The sequence below is a fragment of the Terrapene carolina genome, unplaced genomic scaffold (genome assembly GCF_002925995.2).
Source record: "Terrapene carolina triunguis isolate 2854851 unplaced genomic scaffold, T_m_triunguis-2.0 Scaffold641, whole genome shotgun sequence".
Taxonomy (NCBI): Eukaryota; Metazoa; Chordata; order Testudines; family Emydidae; genus Terrapene; species Terrapene triunguis.
In genome coordinates this window covers 2,116,801-2,128,907 of record NW_020664992.1, presented here as the reverse complement: position 1 = coordinate 2,128,907, position 12,107 = coordinate 2,116,801, and the positions used below count along the sequence as shown (strand labels likewise).

The following is a 12,107-nucleotide window of genomic DNA, read 5'->3' as shown; positions in this document are numbered from 1 at the left end:
TTGAATGGGGCAAATTCTTAAGTGATGTTGAAGCCATAGGGTACCTTTTCACTGCAGAGTTAACTCAAGTGTAGATAACGAGTGAGACCAGCAACACTGCTAAATAAAACTCAAGTGGCACAGTGACTGTGTTAGCAGATGACATGCTGTGCTGACTTAAGTTGTACTCTGTACTCCGATGGGTCAGCAAACTCTAGTTAAAAGCATCACCATACTCAGTTTAAGGGTTTTTGTACGTTGATAAGATTCAAGTTGGGGGCAACACTAATTATAACTAGAGTTAACATGACAGTGAAGACAAACCCTGGCATACACTACAATCCTCATCATTGTCGACACCAGCTGAGCTACTAAATACGAACATTAGGCCTGGTCTATGCTTAGAAGTTAGGTTGACATAGCTATGATGCTCAGAGGTGTGGAAAATTCACCTCCTGAGCAAAATCATGCCAACCTACCCCTGCTGCAGAATGCTTCTGTTGACCTAGTTACCACCATTAAGGGGGGTGGAATTCGTGCAGCGCTGCAAAAACCCCTTCCATCATTGTATGAAGAGTCTACACTATGGTGCCACTGCAGTGCCATTGTAGCACTCATAGCATAGACATTGCCTTAGTCAGCGTATGTCACTCACAAAGGAGGGCCTGAAAAACAAAAGCTCACATAGGTGTGAATGTCTAAACTAAGTGCTGAAGCCTTTGTAGTGCCATTACTTTTGAAAATACCTGGGCCTTGTCTACACTGGCAAGTTTCTGTGCAGTAAAGCAGCTTTCTACAGTGCAACTCCTGAGCTGTACACACTGCCAAGCCACTTAGTGCGCAGAAACTGTGCAGTAAAAAAACCCACCCCAACGAGAGGCATACAGCTTTCTGCGCCGGGGCTACAGCGCCGCAGTGCCACTGCAGACATCCTGGTCAATTGCAGTGCTGCGATTGGCCTCCAGGAGGTGTCCCACAATGCCTGTTCTTGCCTCTCTAGTCATCGATTTGAACTCTACTGCCCTGCCCTAAGGTGACCAACCGTGAGCCCAACTCCTTAAATTCCTTGGGAATTTTGACAGTCCCCTTCCTGTTTGCTCAGTGACGCATGCAGTGGTCTCAGCGCATCTTTCCAGGTGCCCAAGCCTGCTCCATACACCAGGCGATCCCCCGCTTGGAGAATGCCGAGCTGCTGGACCTTGTCAGCATTTGGGGAGAGAAGGCTGTCCAATCCCAGCTGCGCTCCAGCCATAGGAATTATGATACCTACAGACAGATTTCATGATGCATGACAGAAAGGGGCCATGACTGGGACACACTGCAGTGCAGCGTCAAAGTGAAGGAGCTGTGGAACGCCTACCACAAGGCATGGGAGGCAAACCGCCGCTCCAGTGCTGCGCCCACGAGCTGCTGGTTCTACAAAGAACTGGACGTGATACTCAGTGGTGACCGCACCTCCACTGGAAAGGTCACTGTGGATACTTTGGTGACCCAGAACCGATCCCTGTGGGACCTCACTCGTTATGCCCTTCCAGCATGACTGTGAACTACTGATAACTACTCTCTGGTAAAGATTTTCCAACCAGTTATGCACCCACCTTATAGTAGCTCCATCTAGGTTGTATTTCCCTAGTTTGTTTATGAGAAGGTCATGCGAGACAGTATCGAAAGCCTTACTAAAGTCAAGATATACCACATCTGCTGCTTCCCCCCTATCCACAAGGCTTGTTACCCTGTCAAAGAAAGCTATCAGGTTGGTCTGACACAATTTGTTCTTGACAAATCCAAGCTGACTGTTACTTATCACCTTATTATCTTCTAGGTGTTTGCAAATTGATTGCTTAATTATTTGCTCCATTATCTTTCCAGGTACAGAACTGACTGGCCTGTAATTCCCCGGGTTGTCCTTCTTTCCCTTTTTATAGATGGGCACTAGATTTGCCCTTTTCCAGGCTTCTGGAATGTCTCCTGTCTTCCATGACTTTTCAAAGACAATTGCTAATGACTCAAATATCTCCTCAGTCAGCTCCTTGAGTATTCTAGGATGGAACAAAACAAACAGCAACAGCTGCATTAGGGCAAATACATGCCATTTGTATTTGCCCAATTTAGAATGGCTCCAGCAGAGCAGTCATGATCTATATCAAATCCTTATGGAAAAACTGTTTCTTGCTGGAACATACCAACCTTCTGATCTGATCGTCCTCAGCTGTCCTCTTCAGTGGGATGAAGAGATGTTAGACAAATAACGAGCTAGTTACAACTGTGGCTATATAGCATATACATGGAACCTTAAGATCTCAAGTGTTTTTATTTCATTTTGTGGTATGTTACCTGCAGATCTTTGATTAGAACTAAGCCAAAGCTAAGGTTAAAGATCTTGACTCCTCCTCAGTTTATTGTCTATCAACATATACATTTGGTTAGGTTAGGATTTTTTTTTTTTTTATTTCAGATTTTTTTTTTTTAAGGAGAAAACAGTAAGGTGGGCTCAAATAAGTGGAGACAAATATTGGTTTCAATCTTACATGGGTCTCAAATATTTTCACCACTGTCGTTGTCGTGGAATTATTATTATTATTATTTTAAAACTCGATCTGATGCATTGGGGGCGGGCAGAGAAATCAAACTGTTAAATTACTAACTACCTCTTAATAGAAAGATGCATAGATAAGGGATAAAAATTATTGTTTTGATGGTGATAACTTTAAGCTGACAGCCATGTTATTCTTTTGTTACTAAAACTTCATACCAGGATATTCCTGGATAGTTGAATTCTTTGAAAACAAAGGTAATTTTTTTTTTCCAAATGGCCTAGGGAAAACACAGCTGATTTAAAAAAAAAATATCAGAAGGTAAGATGACTATTTAGAAGTAATAAAAGGTTGCTCCAGGCTATGAATGTAACAGACGTTGGCTTGCTCAGACAAGCACACAGAAAACGTACATAGCAGCAATAAAGGAATGCTGGGTGCATAGCAAAATGCACATGGATGAGAAGCAACACAAGCAAACGGGGTACAGACAGCAGTAGAGGCAGGCTGTGTCTAAGGCTTTGTCTACACTGGAACTTTGTCAGCAAAACTTTTGTCGTTCAAGGGTGTTAAAAATCATCCCCCCTGAACGACAAAAGTGTTACCAACGAAAAGTGCCGGTGTGAACAGCGCTTTGTTGGCAGCAGCACTCTCCTGCCGACAAAGCCGCTGCCACTCGTGGGGTGGTGGTGGACTTTTCTGTCTGCAGGAGAGCTTTGTCCTGCTGACAAACAGCAGCTACATTGTGCGCCTTTTAGCAGCACCGCTATGGCGGCACAGCCGTGTCGCTAAAAGCGAGGTAGTGTAGACAAAGCCTAAGAAACAGGTGGGAAACTCAGTGACAGCTGTGGAATTCATCATCACTTTTAAGAGAGTGTATTTGGGCTCTGTCTATACTATATTAACTCTGCTAGCAACAGTGTTTTCAACCAGAACTGCGACTGACAACCATCTTCCAACATGGCTATTGCTAGCAATTTCCTGTCCAGGGTGGGCATATTTGATGCGTAACCATAATTAAAAGTAGAATAAATATTATCCGCAGGCTGTTATATTTTTCTTGATCTATGGCTCCAAGTACGGTCTCTGTTTTGCCAGTTGAATAAGTTTCTCTCAACCCTGAGAAAACCAGTCTTGCTACTGGGTAGAGGTTGTCGAGGTAAAGAGAACATCCTCATACATTCCCACTTAAGGGGACTCTGTGGGAGCAAGCTCAAAAATCTTGATGTCACTTTAGAATGTTCCCTGGGCGCCAAGAGTGGATTTTCAGATTCACAATTTGCACAACCTTAGCACTATATCCCATTACAACCTTGTAACAGCAGCATTTAGCTTCAAGACAATTACTGCAACTCTGAGCAAGGAACCTCCATCACCTGCAGCTTGCTCAAAAGGTAGCAACATGTCTGCTCATTAGTTTAAGCAATACTGGGCCTGCATTCTTTACAATAGGTGCCTATAAAGGTGGAGAGAATGATTGTAATTTGACACTTGTTTTCTTTTTGTTTCATTTTTACAGCCCTAAACTTTATAGGCCTCAGATACATTAAAGACTTTCTCCTGGAATCTTGATCCAGGGGGTCAAATAACGGCCAAGATTTTTTTAAAGAGAAACTAGTGATTTTGTGCACGCATCTTGAGACACCTTTAAGGCAGCTGATTAGAGGGCAGGAGCTCAGCACTTTCTGAAATTCTTTTAAGGCACCTCAAGTTGGACACCCAAAATCACTAGTCACTCTTGAAAGGCCTGCATTTCACTTTTCTCGCCATTGCATCTCAGGTTGGCAGGCAGATGCACCTTTGCTATGGTGGATGTGGGACTTTCTCCCCCCCCCCCACCCCCGAGATCTGTCTCAGTCCAACTTTCCACTCTTAAATACCTCAAGATGATGCTCTACTACAAACAATGATTTTTAATTTAACTATTGTTTGTCCCATATTTGTTATTTTTCCTCTCACCATTTACAGGTCCAGTCAACTGATTATTTGAGTTTTAATGGAGCTGTTTCTCTGTTTGTGTGTACTAATTGTGTTGTTAATTCTGCTGCACAGCTGTAAGGTATTAAGTGGAGGAAACTTAAGTAAAATCATCATCATCATCATGTGGACTGGGTGAAAGATCAAGACTAAATGTTTTAGAAATGCCCCTGGTCCTCCTGCCCGCCATTCCCAAAGAACTCCTGTCTGCTTACAATCCACAGAACATTCCCTGAGTTGAATTACTTATCACTCATTTGAGCATGATTGCTTTGAAGGCTGAACACAAAAGCAATAAATCTAATACGCAATCAACTCTCACTATGGAGAGAGCAATGCAACTTAGATTTTAGGTCAGATATCAGGAATCTGTACTTGTGAATTGGGTTGTCAACTTCTGTACAATGCATTTATTGTTGACAAATGCTAGCAAACTGTATATTACAAGATCCATACTACAATCTGCAATAAACTCAACCCACACCTAGAGATGGCATCAATAACAGGTCACTGCAGAGCACAAGTGCAGTGATCTTCAGACTTTGAACTTGAACAGCACTTTTCATTAGAGGATTTCAAAGTACATTACAAAGCATACCAAGTATCATTAACCCCATTTTAGAGATAGGGAAACTTAGATGTTAGTAACTTGCCCAATACTGGCAAAAAGCATTCCAGGGGCCTGAAGTTTCAGCATGTGGAAAAGTATCTGAACAACTATTCTGTCTGCCTCTCTCTCTAAGAGTATGTCTACACTGCAACGTAAGCCCAGGATTTGAACTCAGGCTCAAGCCTAACCTCTCCATCTATGCACAAATCATGCTAATCCAGATCCTAGGACTCCACAGGAGTGGAAGGTCTGAGCCTGAGTCAAGCTGATGTCCAGGGTTCAAACCCTGTTGCTTTGCAGTGTAGACCTAGCCCCACTAGATTCATGCTCTGGGAGTCCACTAAAAGTATTCTACAATCCCACAGGCTGGCTATATTCATCAGCTGGACAGTCAAGTTTTCCCTCGAACAAAAGGCTAGAGTGACCACATATTGGGAGGGCACTAGGAAGTCTAGGATATGGGTGGTTGGACCCCAGGGGGATAAACTGGACACCCAGTTTGGGACCCAAATTCAACTACTCCTAACCTGGGGTTACAAATGAGCATAGACACTCAAGCCCAACGCTAACAAACCCAGTGTCTGCTAACTCAAGTTCTACTAACCCTGAGCTTACACTGCAGTGTAGACATACCCTAACGCTACAGGAGACATATCGCAAGGTGAATGCAGACTAGGTCAGGTCAGTCAGCAGCAATCCAGGTGCTATGGATTCCAGAAATGGGAGAGAAGGGGGTATCAATATAGCCCTTTAAAGTCAATGGCAAGTCAAAATACCTCAGTGAGCTGTCCTACCGACTCTGCAACCTGCCAGGGCAGCATTCTCAGAATTAACAAGGCATTGTGATTCATCCCATTGGAGATATATTTTGTTCACTCAATTCTCACCCAAATTCCCAGTCTAACTTTCTACTCTCCCAAAAATATCCAGACAACCACCTTCCCTGTCTGCCTGATGGACAACCAAGGCAGAAAATGGAGACAAAATGGAGGTTGGAAAGTCTGAGTGTTCTGCATTCTGTCTTTTCTTCCTCCTGAAGAGCACAAATATCTTCTCTGGAGAGCTCTCCTTCCCAAATCCAACCTCCCACAGGGCAGCATTCTATTTTGCCTGCTGAGTCCCCACCCCAGCTTGAAAGAAAAGACATACACACAAAAAACTTTCCCTAGATAAAATTTATGACCGATGCACCTTTCAGCAGTTGGGATCCAATTACCAAATTGCACTCTCAAGATAAGAGGCTGAGCCTCTGTGCAGACTCTCTCCTTCATAATCTCACTGTATTAGATATGTAAATGATTTACAAGACACTAATTTTCAACACTGCCTTATGTGAAGCAAAAATCCAGGGAGGTTTCTTAGCCAGACAGGAACACACTGCAGATCCCCCTTAGCTCCCTGGAGGAACTGAAAGAGCACCTATGAGTTTACATGCATTCTGAAGTAATCAGCGTGAGCAAATTATAGGAAGAATACATTGCAGGTCTCCCCAGCTCACTAGGGACACCTCCCTGTTTACAGTCAACTTAAAGTTTCACAGATCTTTTTGTAAACTGCTCTCTGCATCAAGATGACATTCAGTTAGAAGAGAAACTTGTGTGTTGCTGTAACAAATCATTCAAGGAAGAAAACCCACACTTCCTCATAATACTGAAGAAAGAATGGGGGAATGAGAGGAGGAAGGAGAAAGCCACAGAAAGCAAAAGAACTGCAAATACAGTTCAATTTCTGAGTCATCAGTGTTACTGCCAATTATGTGTCAAGGAAGCCATTTGATTTAATAATTCCCAAGGCCTGGAAGGTGGTATGTGCACAATGGGATTTTATTAGATAAATGTGAACATTTATGACATGTTCAAAGTGGTGAGCTAGGAGGAGGAAGAGGAGGGAAGGGTTGATAAATGCAAAGTAATGTACATTGGAAAACACAGTCCCAACTATACTAATGATGAGGGTCTGAATTGGCTGTTAGCTCAAGAAAGAGTTCTTGGAATCATTGTGGATATTCTCTGAAAACAGCTGCTTAATTTGCAGCAGCAGTCAAAAAACAATGTTAGGAACCATTAGAAAAGGGATAGATAAAACAGTAAATATTATAATGCCATTATATAAAGCCATGGTACACCCATACCTTGAATAGTGACTGCAGTTCTGATCACCCCATCTCAAAAAAAAGGTACATTAGAATTGGAAAAATACAGAGAAGGGCAACAAAAAATTATTGGGAGTGTGGAACAATTTCCACATGAGAAGAGATTAAAGACTGGAACTGTTCATCTTAAATAAGAGACTACTAAGGGGGGATATAATAGAGAGCTATAAGATCATGAATGGTGTGAAGAAAGTGAATAAGGCAGTGTTGTTTACCCCTTCACAACACAAGGACCTGGGATCACCCAATGAAATTAATAGGCAGCAAGTTTAGAAAAACAAGCCAGGCATCAGCATGACCGGTGTCTCTGACAATATGCTTTTGCAAAATACAAACTAAACCTGACCTATAGTGGGGTAGAGGTATGAAAACATTCATTAAAGATATAGAAAAGCTCTCAGATGTAGATGAACCACAAAGCCAGGAAACATAACCCAGAAGTTATGGTGATGATGAAAGAAGTGTTAACATGGAAGCTCCTGTACTAGATCAAGTGTGGTACCCTGTCTCTGCCAGCAGCTAATACCTGATGCTTCAAAGGAAAATTATAATCTTCTGCACTTCTTCCCAAAACCAATATCCCTGGGCCAGTTATTCAGTGCTGTACACGGGAAGAGGAGGAGGGATTCCATCCTGACCCCTGCAACAGGGAACATTCCATCACACAGTTTCCTGTCATTGTTTGCTACTGAGTGTGGACACTTGACCAGGGCCAGCCCTGGCACTCTAAGATGGGAACTGTGCCCCCAGGTCCTTTGCATTGGATGGCATGATGCTTCAGAAGAGGAGCCTCAGAAGGCAGAGCAAAGGAATTCTGGAATGCTTGTCGTCCCCCCCCCCCCCCCCCTTTTTTTTTTTTTTTTTTTTTTTTTTTTGAGGGCAGGATGGAGGGAGAAGGGGGGGGAGAGTCAGAAGGGAAAACAGTTGCTTTTTCTGTTACTGTTTTGTTCTATTTTCTTCTATATTTTTCCTTTTTCTGCTTCTCTCCTTCACCCACCCCCCTTCTTTGATGTCCTAGATTACTTATGTAGGCTCAACACCCATAGCACTTTACATATAAAGTCTACAAAAGGAAACTGACTCGTTCCCTAGTCAGTTACCTTCTACAGCCCTTTTCATAAATAAAAGGTTTTGCCCTTGTTGCACAGAGAAATTAACTACCACGAATCAGTCTTCTATCAAACTATTTACTGAAAGAACCAAAGCGACCTGGTTAGTGCCCCTCTGTTGTCTCCCTGTGCAAAAGCCCTTTGGGAAACAATGCCAAACACCCCCCTTCTGTGTCACCTATGCATAAAATCTGACCTGCACTTGGCTGTACAATGAGAAACAATCAGGGAAACTCATGCACCAGACGAGAAGAACGAACATTTTCAAGTCTATTATTTGTGAATAATCAGAATCCCTAATGAGAAGAGAGAGACTCCAATGTTTTTTAAGGCATATGCAGGTCCCCCATCATCAAGATGCAACATAGGGTGCAATTATTTGCTTGGAACTAGGAGGAGTTTAACTAAAGTGAGTTTTACAAGGAAACTGTGACAGAGCTAACCACTTTTTATCTTTAGCTTTGGTCAGATGCAGTGATGGACAAAGCACTCAAAATATTCAAGAGCAGGACAGCAGTAAGCAATTGCATTTCACTTGTCTGAAGAAACTATCCTGGGTTAGCCTACAATCACCATTTTTCTAGCTTTACAGGCACTGAAATAAAAGAAAATTTAATTCTCAGAGTACTTTGCTGAACCATCGCAAGCCTGAAGCATCAACAGATCTGGATGTCAGACTTCAAAGGTGGAAAAGCCCTAGATCATGTTGTGCATTTCCCTGCAAATTCAAAGCTGCTCCCTGCAGTACATTTTCTAGTGTTATATAATATTCCATTTTATTTTCATGCAAACTTAACTAAGGTTTACTGTACATGAAGCAAGCATCAAGAGAAATGACTAAGCTTCATGTTTTATAGAGTAAATGGGATTGGACAAACAACTCCCCACATCCTTCAGTGAGAAAGCCTCACATGGTAACAGTGTAGTGTGTGATTTTTTTAAATCCTAACTGAGTGCTACCTCAAAGAATTACTTTAGGATACCGTTCAGTACATTTCCCTTTCTTCATGCAGTTGACTCTAATATGAATAAGATTCTACGCTTTCAGGTTGTGTGTGTTTTTACACAGGACACTATTCCTACACCCACAGTTCTCCCTTTCTTCAGACTAGATAAAGCTGTAACAAAGAGCTGTGAGAATGAACAAGAGAATTGCTAAATAGTATCAACCTATACAACAGTTTCACTATTAGCAACTGTAACACAGAAGAAGCAGTTCAGCCTGGCCAACAGTTGTGCAGGCCAAGTGGTAAAAGCAATTGAAGTCTCTATATCCTAAATCACACATTGAGATGTGCAGATACGTTTTTGCATAAATGTTTTGAATTAAACCCCACAAGTCCCACATCCATCTTTGAACTGCATGTAAAGAAGATCCAAAATCTAGGAAGTGCATCACAGAATGGCAAGTTCACAGAGCATTAGCAAAAAAATTAATTTGCACATCCAGAATCCAGAGATGATATCACACAATTTCAAATGTGTTTTATTAGCGAGTGTGGACTGAACATTTCATAGAGTATGTCCCCGACACGGCTAACCTGGCAGCTCCAACAAGACATTAGGATGAAGAGATCATTAAGAATCTTCATTTGTCTTCACACACGTCAGAGTACGCTCTTTATAACATAGGGGTTCTCAGACTTTTGTACTGGTGACCCCTTTCACATAGCAAGCCTCTGAGTGCAACCCCCTTTATATATAAAAAAGTGTTTTTAATGTATTTAGCACCATTATAAATGCTGAAGGCAAAACGGGGTTTGGGGTGGAGGCTGACAGTTCATGACCCCCCACGTAATAACCTCGCGACCCCCTGAGGGGTCCCAACCCCCAGTTTGAGAACCCCTGTTATAACACAAGGGTCAAAACTACATCTTCTCAGATCATCAAAACTATGAAAGAAGTAGTGAAAACAAGAGATTACTCCAAATACATACGTGCTGTGCTCGGAGCGCTGCACAAGAGCACATCCACAGCAAATAAGCGTAGTTTAATGAGAGGATGAAAGGGTTAAGGGATAGATATTGTCACAAACTGCGGCCATGTTGTCAATGATCAAGAGTCGTGGGGTACATCTCTACATAGCAAAAACAAACAAAACAAAACAAACCCTGAGGCACGAAACCTCAGAGCCTGTGTCACCTGACTCAGGCTCACAGGGCTTATGCTGCAGGGCTAAAAATAGAAATGTAGACATTTGGGCTCGGGCTGGAGCCCACACTCCGAGACCTATCTGCTCACTGGATTTCACGGCCTGGGCTCCAGCCCCAACATGCTACGCCTGCTATTTTTAGCCCCACAGGCGAATCTGAGTCAGCGGACCCAGGCTATGAGACTCATTACTCCAGGTCTTTTTTTGCTGTATAGATGTACCCATAGGTACCTGAAGGCTGTTTGGTGACCTGTGCAAAGTGAGTTTGGTGGGTATCCATCAGCTCTCTCATGGATAGGTGTCCCCCATCACAAAAACTAGTGCCACAGTTGGGACTACCTGGCTCCCTCATTGGCAGTCTGAGAAAAGGGGCCTAGGACTGAATGACACCTGTGTACGTTCAGATTTGAGATACACTGGAAGAGCAGAGTGGAGGAAGCTTGCCCTGCTATTGCCCATGCTATATTTTTCCAGTGGATAAAGGGGACTTCAATTTCTATCAATGTCATTCTGTCACCCTGCTCAGAATCAACAGTATTTCTGAACTGCAGAGGGCATTAGACAAACTAGCTGGTCAGAAGGCAGCAATTCACACACAAATAAGGCTTGAATACTATCATATAGCTGAAAATCTCCCAGTGTCTCATGGCTATGAACTCTCACAACATTTCTAGTACATAAGGAAATATCACTGTCTGGCCCTTATTGATAGGCAGATTTCCCCAGGTACCACACCTAGAGGTACCTCTCCCATTCCCTGATATACAACATCTAAAGATGCAGGTCTCTGATCCTGAGGATTTGGGAGCCCGAGCTGCACCTGAGTTTAGTGGGGAAGATGTCCCCTGCATAGATGAGTGGTGGAACCCTCAAGGGCAGGAAATGCACAGCTCTGGTTCCTGTTGGGCTGGAAGATGCTCTGGAAACCTCTCTGCAACCCTGCTCCTAGGGTGCTCTAGGCATATCCTGTGGGGCACTCAGGTCTAGTCCCTATGTGGGCTCTAGAAAGCATTCCCCGGCCAGCTGGGAGCATACCCTATGGGGTGCTGGAAAATTCTATGGAGAGTTCTCCCTAGCCCTTTCTCCAGGGGAGGGCGTACACTGGGGGGCCAATTCCTCAGCTCTAGTCCCTAGGGATGTTCTTGGGGACAGGGACAGTTCTCTAGAGCAGGGGTTCTCAAACTGGGGGTCAGGACCCCTCAGGGGGTCACGAGGTTATTACATGGAGGGTTGCGAGCTGTGAACCTCCACCCCAAACCCTGTTTTGCCTCCAGCATTTATAATGGTGTTAAATATATAAAAAGTGTTTTCAATTCATAAGGGGGGTCGCACTCAGAGGCTTGCTGGGTGGAAGGGGTCCCCAGTAAAAAAAAGTTTGAGAGCCATTGCTCTAGAGGTTGTGGGTGGGTGTGCCTGGGGGTCCTGGCTCCTCAGCGCCGATCCCTGGGGATGCTCAGGAGAGCAGTGCCCAGCCCGGTCCCCAGGGGTCACTATGGAGGAAGGGGCGGGCTCCTCAGCCCCGGTCCCCGGTCAGTCCAGGGGGTACCCTGGGGGAAGGCTCCTCAGCCCCGGTCCCCGGTCAGTCCAGGGGGTA

The 12,107-nt window shown here is 43.7% G+C and overlaps 1 protein-coding gene across 2 annotated transcripts in view; it reads right to left on the bottom strand.

Annotated features, from left to right (window-relative positions):
* CERS5 (ceramide synthase 5) overlaps nt 1-12,107 on the bottom strand; it is a 38,561-nt gene that overhangs the window by 25,730 nt on the left and 724 nt on the right. The window lies entirely within an intron of this gene.